General features: G+C 33.7%; 2 long non-coding RNA genes across 2 annotated transcripts; one reads left to right on the top strand and one right to left on the bottom strand.

Moving 5' to 3' along the window:
• Nucleotides 1-2,381: 2,381 nt before the first annotated feature.
• On the bottom strand, nt 2,382-5,952 carry LOC107837881 (uncharacterized). Its single transcript, XR_001663931.1, has 5 exons — nt 5,490-5,952; nt 4,684-4,868; nt 4,252-4,339; nt 3,904-4,070; nt 2,382-2,398 (listed from the first exon to the last, which is right to left on the bottom strand). It is a non-coding gene; the product is annotated as an uncharacterized LOC107837881 (long non-coding RNA).
• Nucleotides 2,882-4,851, top strand: LOC103147283 (uncharacterized). Its single transcript, XR_477261.2, has 3 exons — nt 2,882-2,955; nt 3,773-3,831; nt 4,772-4,851. It is a non-coding gene; the product is annotated as an uncharacterized LOC103147283 (long non-coding RNA).
• Nucleotides 5,953-12,165: the final 6,213 nt, after the last annotated feature.

Here is a 12,165-nt window from a genome sequence, read left to right on the forward strand (position 1 = left end):
GCAATAAAAGGGATGAATGGCACAATTCATATATATCGAAATGTTGAGCCTGATAATTGGAAGATTCAATGGCACTGATCACAAATTACATTAAACCACCAAATCTAGATCACTGCACCTTAGCAATTTTAGTTTAAACAAGAACTGTGTTTTTGGGGAAATGTCTGTGTGTCTGAAAAACAAATTTTGCATGTGATTGGCTGATTTAGGCGATTAATACGTTCAAATTAATGCCCACCAAATTTTTGTTTGCTAAACGCAAATAAACTCAAGATGAAAAATTGTTTCATGACACCGAACTAATACATTGGTATGAGTTGCTCACAACAGTGTTGCTCACTGCACTCATTTGCTTTTCCAAATTGATATCTAATTGGAAAAACAAACTGCCGAGCATTGATGAACTGATGAATCAATATTTTTACCTACACCAATTGCCGAGCAAAAACCTGGCAAGATTCCTGCACTGTCACCCGAACATCCGGGCAACAGCGACGTCATTTGCGATCAGTGCCATATTCATTTTTAATGTTCTTTGGAGGATTAAGCTAGTATTTTAAACATATACAGTAATGCGTTGTTGAAGTTAATCAGCTTGGTCTCACCTCATTTTCTGTCACAGTGACTGAAATTTTCTCTTTTTCTGAATAAGGATTTGAAGTCACTCTAACTTGACATTTTTGGAAGGTTGGTTCAAACCTGTCAGATGGCAAGGTAAAAAAAACAAAAAAACATTTGGTCATTCAACTGCACTACCAAAGAAACATTTTTGTAAGTTTGATTATTATTATTACTTTTTTTGCTTTACATGTCAAAAATACATATTCAGAATTTTGCTTGAGTATTCCTTTAATCTGTGGTGAAACAAGGGTGCTTATGTAGATAAATCTTTGAACATGACAATAACTAGTAGATTTTATTTTCCATGCTGAACTTCAAATATTTCTAATATTTCAACCATTTACCATTTATTCTTGTATTTCTGAAATGACTTTGCCATCTTTTTACGAAGCATAATGTCTTGTTGGGCTTGTGTTGCCATCTCTTCTTCAGTAAATAAGTGGGTTGGTTTCTGTTCACCTGGTGCTTTCTCTCCTGTTTGTGTATCAGACTTCAGAAAGAAGGGACATTTAAAATAAAATTGTAAAATGTTTATGTCCAGTCTTTTGTTTTAGCTTTATGAGTCAAGGAGGATTTTCAGGCATTTAGAATAGACAAATTCAATATGATTATTTCATTAATGTAACTTGAAATGTTCCTGGGAGGATTAATGATTTAACATATGAAATCATACTAATTATTGAAGTTTCACCTCATTTTCTGTCACAGAGAGAACATTTTTCTCCTCTTCACAAGATCTGGGATTCACCTTGAGCTGATATTTTATGAAGTTTTCTTCATTCCTGTGTAGATAGAAAGGTAAAAAAGACATCTGATCATCATGCTACAATTGCACTGCCAGATATATACACAATTTTGCTAGAATACTGAGAGTTCATTTTATTTTACCTCTAGTCTAGAAAAGCCTTTACTACATTATCAATAATAATAAGTGTTAATCTCCTAAATCTGTCAGAACGTTATAATAAAATAGCCGTCTGACTAATTATTGATTGCGTATGGACATGAATGTTTAAACATGACAATAGTTACGAGATTATTTTCATGCTGAACTTCAAATAATTCTAATGATTCAGCTGTTTACCATTTGATCCTGTATTTCTGAATTGACTTTGCCAACTGTTGACAACGCAACATGCCTTCGTGGGCTTGTGCCAAACTTTCAGCAAGTAAGAGGGTTGGATCCTGGCCACCTGATGCTCTCTCTCCAGTTTGAGGATCAGAGTTCAGTTGCAGATCCTTGGCTTCATCCATTTCTTTCTGAGTGAACAAGGTAAAGAGTAGATTTAATATATACTTTTTTTTGAAAGGCAGTAGTGTTTTTGTGTTTGTGACAATTAATGCATCTGTTTCTGAAGAAAGGAATAGTTCAATAAAATTGTAAGATGTTTTTGTCCAGCTTTTCTTTTTACCTTTATGAGTTAATAAGGACTTCCAGGTAATCAGAATTGACTGATGCTACATGATTATTTGATCAATTTTGAAATGTTCTCTGAAGGATTAAACTAATGTCTTAAAAATACAAAGCCACAGACATTTAATACAGCACATAGAACATAGTAACAATGGGTCACCAAGGGAGGGAGACAGTGTCCATGCTGTTTGATTTTTGTTTTCCAAAAACCTTAAAGTTAAAAAAAATAAATCATACTTAAAAATTATTAAAGTTACGCAGTTTGGTCTCACCTTGTTTTCTGTCAAAGTAGCATCATTTTTGTCCTCTTCATAACATCTTGAAGCACTTCTGAGTTTATATTTTGTGAAGGTTTCTTTAACCCTGTGTAGATGGCAAGGTGAAAAAAAGACATGATCATTGTCCTATAAATGCACTGTTGAAGCTATCCATTATTTTGCTAGCAGATTGAGAATTTGCTATATTTGGTCTCAAATTTGTGGTGAACCAGGAGCACAAAGATTGGATTGAAATATGCAAAGGAATAAAAAAGTACATAATTTAACACATTATAAATAATCACAGCAGTATTAATTTCAGGTATCTGTCAGAATGTTATAATAAAGTCTGTCTTACCAATTCATGATTGGCTATGGAGATAAATGCTTGAACATGATGTAGAGAGGTGAAAAACAAATAATCAGTAAGTAAAAAAACTAAGTATAAAAATAGGCACCCCAACATTATTTTTCTTTTTCTATCCCTTAATTTTTCATTCTTTAGTGTTATTTCAGTCATTCAGTGCAATTCCACATATAGCCGCTAGGGGAGCCTGTCGCATTGGTGGCATAGAGAAGGCGTCGGTACACGGAAGAAGAATGAACCTTTCTGTTAAATGCTAATGGAAGTTCAAAGTGTGTGTCATCTTTCTTATATGACAGGTCAGTAAAAATGTATTTTGATGCACATATGTTACTTACCTTTTAGAGCTGAAGAGATTATTGAATCGAGAGTCAAAAAGTGAGCCATGTTATGCAGTTTGTGATCAGTATCGTGCAGAAAACCGGACATAGTTTTGGAAGCTAAATAATGCTAATGCTAGCGGACTTTGTGTGTTGAGCTAGCTGACAAACAGCTAAATGATTACAGAATTCATTGTGTATTTGTGCACTTTTCGAAAGTGTTCTCCCTCAAAGGACAACCTTTTTCTTATTTTTATTTGTAATTTGGACAATTCTTTGTCCAAACCATATTGTCATGACATTTGGTGAGTAAGTAATGGTTGCCTATGTGTGAAGCTTAGTAAAAAGACACAGCATTAAAGTAGCATTACAGTTTTGTAGTTACTTTTTTTTATGTAAGACAAAAACGTACTGTTTTATAAAAAAAAGTATGTTTTATTTGTGCAGAATAAAACTCGTAAAAGCTATTAAATATAGTTAAAAGCAAAGTCATGTATTTTAAGTTTGACAGCTAAAAATACAGAAGGTCTGAGAAAAATGGACAAGGTTTTTCTCAGACCTTACATAGACCTTGTAAAGACATTCATTATGTCTTTATGAATATTCTTTTAAATCGTTCAATTTAAAATAATATTATGGCTATTTGTGATGCACACCATCTCAGGGTTATCTACTGCAATTACTCAGTGATACCTGAAGTATTTGGTACCTGAAGTATTGAGTATATTCATTACACAGAAGAAGAAGAAATCTTCCTGTTATTTGCTAATGGAGTCTCATCTTTTCTCTATCGCAGCATCACATAGGGAAAGGACAAAGTAACCACCTTACCCTCAGCCCATCGCTCGTAGCAAGGTAACAATAACAATTAGAAGATTTTTTTTAACATGCTAAACTTCAAATATTTCTAATGGTTCAACTGCTTACCATTTATTCTTGTATTGCTGAAATGACTCTCCCATCTGCTGACGAAGCAGAATGTCTTGTTGGGCTTGTGTTGCCATATCTTCTTTAGTAAATAAGTGGGTTGGGTTCTGGTCACTTGATGCTCTCTCTAATTTCGGTTGCAGATCCACAGTTTCATCCATTTTTTTCTGATTAAACGGGGTAAAGTTTAGATTTATTTTTTTCTTCTTTTTTCTTTTGAAAGCCAGTAAAGTCAGTTTGTTTTTATGATAAAATGCTATATGATAATTTGATTAGTATTGAAGGATTAAACCAATGCTTTAAAAATACCAAATCAAACTTAAGAGTTGTTACTTAGCTTGGTCTCACCTCATTTTCTTTTTCAATTTTTTTCTTTTTCAATGCACAGTGTCTTGAAGTCATTCTGAGTTTATATTGTTTGAAGGCTTCTTCAATCCTGTGTAGATGGCAACTTGATAAATGGTGGTGATTGTGCTACATCGGCACTGCCAAAGATATCTATGATATATTGGGTATATTGGGTATTCATTTTATTTGATCTACAATATTTGCCAATAGTTCAAGGATTAGATTGAAATATGCATGAATAAAATAAAAGCTTTAAATACATTAAAAATAATATCAGCATTTATCCTGTTAATCTGTCAGAAAAGGATAATAAAAGGTCTCAGTGACTAACTCAGGATTGCCTGTGGAAATAAATGTTTAAACATCACTATAATTAATAGATGTTTTTTTTCATGATAAACCTTGAATAATTCTAATGTTTCAATTGATTACCATTTTTTCTTGAGTTTCTGAAATGACTTTGCCCTCTTACGACGAGGCAGAATATTTTTTTTGACTTGTGTTTCCATTTCTACTTTAGTATATAAGAAGATTGGGTCCTGGCCACCTGATGCTCTCTTCCCTGTTTGTGTATCAGACTTCAGTTGCAGATCCTCAGCTTCATCCATTTTTTTTTTCTGTTTAAACAAGGAAACAATTAGATGTATTTAATACTTTTTAAAAAGCTAATAGTCCTTTTGTGTGTCTGTGTTGATGTCTCACTTCCTGTATTAAGGAATGGATGTTTAAACCTGAGACCAAACATGATGTAAAAAAAAAATCTAAGGAGAAACAGTTTTATCTAAATTATACTTTACTGATGTTGTAGTGTTTGTTCATACAATGTGCCTCCAAAAAAAACAAAAAACAACTTTTATTTAGATGAACAGTGGGATGCTATCTATGGAAATCATTTAAAGGAATGCATCTGGAGTCACATTCACACATTTTTTCTTCTATATAATTTAAAGACTTTAAGCCTTTTGTGACCAAAATGCAAAGAGGCAAACAGCTTTTTTTTTTTCTACATAAGAATGAGGCTTCAAGCATAAAATAGCTATTATATTTCTTAATAGGACCTAACATATTTACATGACCCATACACATGTACAGTCTGGTACACAGATAAGCTACTCTTCCAGAAGTTTACTAAATATTTGAAAGTTGCATATCAATTTTGTTAACCAGATTTTAAACCTATGCACATTATGAGTAAGATTAAACATTGATAGCACAACCCCTTGGAAAGATTCACTTACTCTTTTGTTTGTTCAGGTGGAGACCCCAGTTAATGTTGAACCTGAAGTTAAATTTGTTATTATCTGATTGGAAAACAAGGCATATTTGAAATTTGAAAATATCTTAGCAACAGTCTGGTTATTTGTTTTCATGTATTGTTCTAGAATACTGTTCCAGTCGCAGGTTGATGCTTTTGAAATTGTTTTCTTTTTTGTTTGTTTTGTAATTGTTATTTAGTTATCCATATTACTGTTGTATATTATTGATGTTCTGTGCGATTTTTGCATTGTTTGTCATTTTTAACAGTGTTATTACCATGGCAACAGTAGATGTTTACATGCAGAAGTAGGTTTCAAAAGCAGGGAATCTAGAGTGCAAAACTAGATTCTCAATAGTTTGAACAGAATAATTACAGGGAGAAAGCAGGGAAAAAACTGGAAGGTTTTAGTTAGTTTATTCTTTGATTAGAGATTATACATTTTTCTTAAACAAGAAATATATGAACTTTTTTTTAAATCTGCCAGTTTAGAAGGTTTGATTTCTCTCTAGATATCTGAGTATTTTAACACAATTTTTTTAACCTCCAGTATTAAGATGACATCCAAAAGTTCACTTACAATCCTCTCATTTATTGTCAGAAGAACAGATCTATTTAAACCTATTTTAAAAAAAAGTCCCCAAAACCTCTCAAAGGTAAAAATGCCTATAGGGTGTCAAAGTTGTATGTATTGACAAAAAAAAATATATATATATATATTTGCAATAGTTGTACTCCTAAGTAGAATTTGGTAGTGTATTAGTTATCATTATTACATTTATTGATATAAATGTAATAACTGAATTATAAAGATTTATCCTCTATTCCTGTCTTGTGTTTAATTCCAGTGTTGTCAGTGTGCTTCAACTGAAAATGATTTTACAAAAGAGAGAATTATTTCATGCAGAAAAAAGTAATAAAAAAAATTCTGCAATGTACAGAAGGCCAAAAAAAAAAAAAAAATCTGTCCATGCTCTTTCTCAGCTGACAAATTGCCATTACTGCCTTCACTTTGGTGTCACTGCACATTTGGCAAACCTTTTATCACAGCAGGGTGGAGGCGGGAGGGACACAGGTGCAGCCATTAAAACGAATTTGATGTGTACAAAGTGGCAAGCTCTTTTAATCGCAGCGATTAATAATGCTCGGGCCAGGAAATCGTTGATCAAAGCTGTAAATGTACTCGTTTTCCGAAACGGTATCTGATGTGCCTACTGCAGTTTATGTCAAAACAGGTCCTGAGGTTTGCTCTGTTTTTTTTTCTTTCAAAGAGCTGAGGATAAGTTTGTGTGTTTCAGCCTCAAACAATGAACAAGAAAAAATATATTTCTCTCAAAGCCCAACGGTGAAGCTTTTTACCAAAATGAAACAAAGTAATCCTGATTTTCTTTTGTTTCTTGTTACTGTGTAACATATCTTAAATTCTTAGTTTTTAATTGTATAGACAATGTTTATAGACAAGTATAATAATATGCTAAAGTGATTAAAGAACCGTATTATTAGCCTCAAAGGATGCTACACTGCATCTTTAATTTTTTTCAACCTGCAACTGCACCAGGAGTGAGTTCAGCTGAACATTATCTCATTTTTTTTTTGTAGTACAATAAACCTGTGGTTTCTCCAACTTTTTGGAACCCAGAAGTTGGAGCAACAGAAACTGGTGACTAAATTTACTTTACAAAAAGTCCTAGCTTTAACCGTTTCTGTCATTTAGTTTAATTTTTGAAGACTCTAAACCCTTAAAATGGTTGTATTTTAACACTTTGTCAGCATTTGTGAGATGTGCAAATAAAACAATGCAATGCTCTTCAGTCTCTTTTGTTGTCAGAAAAAGCAATAAAGCACACAGAAACACAGATTATTGTATTTTCACAAACACACACACACACACACACACACGCACACAAGTCTACTGTCTCAGTATTTAGAATTTTATTAGCATTAGGTATGCATCATGTAAGTACATCTTTTGACCACTAGAGGTAGCATGAACATTACTAAATCACGGCTTTGTCCCTGCAGCTTAGTTTTAATAAATGATGTTCCAATTTTCAACCAGTTGTAGTATTCAACAATTTCTAAGCAGTTCATTCAGATGTGACTTTTTTCAGTGGCATATTCTCACACCAAACAACTGAAAAAACAACATTCTTTAATTTGAACTTGTTCATGAATTTGACTTAAAAACACATTTTTTTCACTAAAATGTTTATTGGCAACTTAGTAATTTCTATAAAATTGTAATGCATTTTAATAATATTTTATTCATTTTTAAGTTGTTAATCAACTTGAGACTTTCATTTATTCATCCATGTGACCCAGATGCCTATTTCAAATAAAATACTTTCAAAAATATTACATAATAGAGAGTGCAATTGAATTGAGGCAGATGCACCCATATATGCAGACTGAACTATAATGGAAAAAAAAATTTGAAATAACTGGGACTGTGACAAACTAGGCTGGACATTGTTGTTGGCAAAGTGTGGCCTCTTTAGGTCAGTAAGTCTTCATTGCAAATACTAAATGATATTTACATGAGTAGTGGTTATTTGGAAGGCAGTTGGCAAAATTGTACCAGAAAATTATTTGCAACTTTGTGGTTTGGTTATATTAGTTTGACATTGAGCTGGTCAGGACCAAACACTTCTGGTTGGTTTAGTGTCAAACAAAGACTAAATATGTGGTAAAACACCTCATGCTCACCTTAAATACAATAAGAACCTGTTTCACTTTAAAAGTTCCTGCTTAAAGTAAATACAGTCAAGAGTTCCTTGAACTCGCAGGATATTTAAACAGAAATATGGTGGCCATTGACCAAAAAGTGATACTTGTACATTTTAACAGATAAAATTAATTCAAATTTGGTCCAAATTAATAAGAATTAAGATAAACACAAACAACCTTTTTCCATGAATATCTCATTTCCAACACCTGAATCCTTCAGAAAGCCTGTGGGTTGAGCTGAAGAGCATGAGAGGATAATGAATGATCTAGAGAGATTGTGCAAAGAGGAATGATCAAAAACCCATCTTTGTTTTGAAATACTAGGAAAAGACTAAGTTCTCTTTCTACTGGCAAAAGGAGCCTTTACACAATATTAACAGCAGGGATGCTTATTATTGTGGCACCCTGCTATTACCCCAGCTCTTATAGACAGCTCTATTGTTTCTGCCTTTTCCTGATAGTTTTGTGATAGGATAACGGTGAAACAACCGTGCTACACTCTAAAATCTATGAAAGTTAATAACATTTTGTTTCATCCATTAAACACTGAATTTTTGACTGTGGAGGAGTTTACATTATTGAGAAAAGTTTAAAAATCCTACCTGGAGCTGAAATGTCCAATAGCATGCTACAAAGCTTTATAAGTTAACATAAGTTAATGCATCATATAAATATGGGATCAATTATGTTTATTACAGAAGACAACAAAATGTAAACGAGTAACTTTTCAGAATGTGTAACCTGCAGCAGAAAGTAACAGCAGACCTGGTAATTTCTTTTGTCGCGATTTTCGGTAAAAGCAGTGCAAGTCCACACTTTATCTTGTTAACAGTTTTCAATATAAATCAATAATACATTCTCGCTGGCAGGCTCAGCGGTGCTTAGCAGTGATTTCACAGACTGGTACACCCAGGAGTAGGCAGACAGGCAGGCAGCTGGGAAGCAATTTTGCTACATCGTTGATGATGAGCCCCCGGTGAGGCAGGTGCCAGGGATGCAGCAGGGGCATGTCCAGTCGATATATATATATATATATATATATATATATATAGTGTATGGCATTGGCAGGTACTAATATAAATGTAGCGTACATACATTGCTCCAAGCACACTTTAAGCAGGTCTTACAGCTTTCTTCTTGCAGATCTTGCATAAGAGTCCATTACTACTTCTGTGAATTGTTCACAACTATGCCATCCACTCTTCAAGTTCTCCCACATGAACAGTGCATCTCTACAAAACCTCCACCGGAGTTACAATGGGACTCTTGGAAACAGACACATGAAACCTACGTTCTGTATTCACTCTGGAATCAGGTTTCAAAAATCGTAGTTTCTGGTCCACTTTTCATCAATGTTAAATCAGAATGTTGTATTCCAGAATGTGTTGTTTTGTGGTGATTGTTCGCATGTTTGCCTCAGTCATTAACTTCCTGTTTCTCACAATAACTTATCTTTTTTGACAAAACTTGCAGTTTCTATGCAGGAAGTCAGCCTGGAAGCAAATGCTGACTGTAATGAACAAATGATACACAGCTCCATTTGTTTTGTTTCCAATCAGGGTCTAATGTATGACATTTACCATTATTAAAAACATACATTTTCAAAACACAGGCTTGGCTCAGAATACTAAGGAATTAAACAGACAGTAACACATAAACTCCAGTAGCTAAATACCAAATAAACACTTTATTGCTCTTATCTTAAGCATAGATGAAATATTCATGAAGACAACATAAGCAGTTCAGCAACACCAATAAAGCAATTTATTGGGCAAGACTGCTTTGAGCTTATATAGTAAGATTCTCCAAAGTGCAGGACACAAAGGGGTTTCTTCAGTGGCTGTAAAAGTGGGAGATTCAACCTTTATTTATTAATGCATTTATTGTTTTTGTTTTTTTTTATTTTGTATTCTACTCAGTTTTTATCTCCCCTCAAAATACATTTTTAAAGATGTTTTTTTTTATTTTAGCTTTCTTGAACATACTCATCACACCACATATTTGTTAATACAGTAGGTGCAAAATCATATAAAAATGTCAGCTGGTCAATTCTACAAGTAACCAACATGAAAGAGCTCCACGAATGCTCGTTTCATTAATATATTCTCAACCAATAAAATGCTGCTGAACTGTATCCGTCACTATATGAAATTATGAGCTTTTAAATTGCTAGAAATGCTTCATGGAAATCCCATTTTTCCATTCAGTTTAGCTAACAGCTCTGCCCAATGTCATTCGGTTCAGACATCAAGTTGAAAATTAGTGTTTGGCAGACTAGTCAGTCGAACTAACTGAAACCTAAGTCTCTACTTTGTGCCATGTGGACAATAATGAATGAGCCACCTTCAAAACGCATTCATATTCCCTTCATGCCATTCATTACACAAAATCTAGAGTGGTGCTAACTCTTCAAAGATCAATTCTTTGGAGTATCAGTGTGTATTAATTAAAGCTACCATTTTGTTTTGTTCTGTCATGTGTGGATTCAGTGAATGAATGAGTGTAGTACACGTGATACAAGCAGGCTAAGAAAACGGACGTCTGCAAAAGATTCAAATTGAATGGTAAACTGATGGTAAACTGGACTTTTTTTGTCTCAATTCTTGCACATGAGCACAGGTACATGTAATGAAAATGAATAATATAACATAATAAAGTGCTGTCACTTATTTTAAAGAGTGAAACTCCTATTATGCACGTTCATTACACATAGAGTGCTTTTATTTCTTGTAATTATGATTAATATGCCTTCCAGGTAACAAAAACGCCAAATTCAGTATTCATAAGATTAATATAAAAATTATATTTTACACAAAAAAAACTTCTGAAAAGTATGCTCATTTCTATACACTCAATATTTGGCTGTGTGATCAGCTTGTGGTTCTGATGAGGTATAATGGAAGGCAGCGTTCCTTTGGCAGCATCCTGCAGGTCATCTGCATCTTGGGTCTGGCAAATGATTTCTCACCTTCCTCTTGACAATACATAATAGATTATCTAAGAGGTTCAGGTCAGGTTAGTTTGCTGTTCGATTAAGCACAGTAACACCGTAGCCACCGAATCAACTTTTTAGTACCTCTGTGAATATACCAAGTCCTTCTGGAAAATGAAATTAGAATCTCGATAAAGTGTGTCAGCAGAAGGAAGCAGTGCTCTAAAAAGGTATTTTGGACTGTAGACTTCAGACAAACCAGTGGACAAACACCTTCAAATTAAATGTCAACCCAAATCATCCTCCCCAGGCTGTGCTGTGCCTTTCCTTAGCACACTTTCTCCTTCTACTCAACTTTCTGTGAATGCACTTAAAAACAGGATTGCATTTACAGCCAGCTTCTTTCACAAATACATTTTGTAGTTTATGATTTCACTTTCAGAATTAATGCTTTTTTTTTTTTTACATTCTTCACAATATTTAATTTTATTTAGCTTTACCAGGATTTGTAAGCATGGCTCAGTCAAATAGCAGTTCTAAATCCCCATAAAGTCTGTGATAATGCTTGAAAATTAATGTTCAGGTGTTGTCGAACCAATCCTCACTCGGCCTCAGACACTTTGAAAAACAAATTATTTTAAACTCTGATTTAACAAAGCTGCTGCTAGAGACAAACCCCAAATGACCCGCAGCTGTGATTACAGCAAAACGCGTTTATATAGAATATTCACTCCAGGGGTTTGAATGCAATTATACACCGTATTTTTCAGACTTATATGTAAAGATCTAATCTGCATATATCTTCCTTCCCCTTCCCAGCTCTAGTGAAATTTTGTTTTTGCTGGTCTGTCACATGATTCTTCTAAAATACAGTAAGATCTGAGGCAGAATTTGACAAAATCTGAAATATTTTAAGAATTAATATTTTTGCAAGCGACTTCAATACACTTTGCAAGTCCACATACACACTTCCATTGTGGGGGAAAAAAGGTTAATTAAC

This window comes from Poecilia formosa, unplaced genomic scaffold, assembly GCF_000485575.1.
Source record: "Poecilia formosa unplaced genomic scaffold, Poecilia_formosa-5.1.2 Scaffold6, whole genome shotgun sequence".
NCBI classification, from domain to species: Eukaryota; Metazoa; Chordata; class Actinopteri; order Cyprinodontiformes; family Poeciliidae; genus Poecilia; species Poecilia formosa.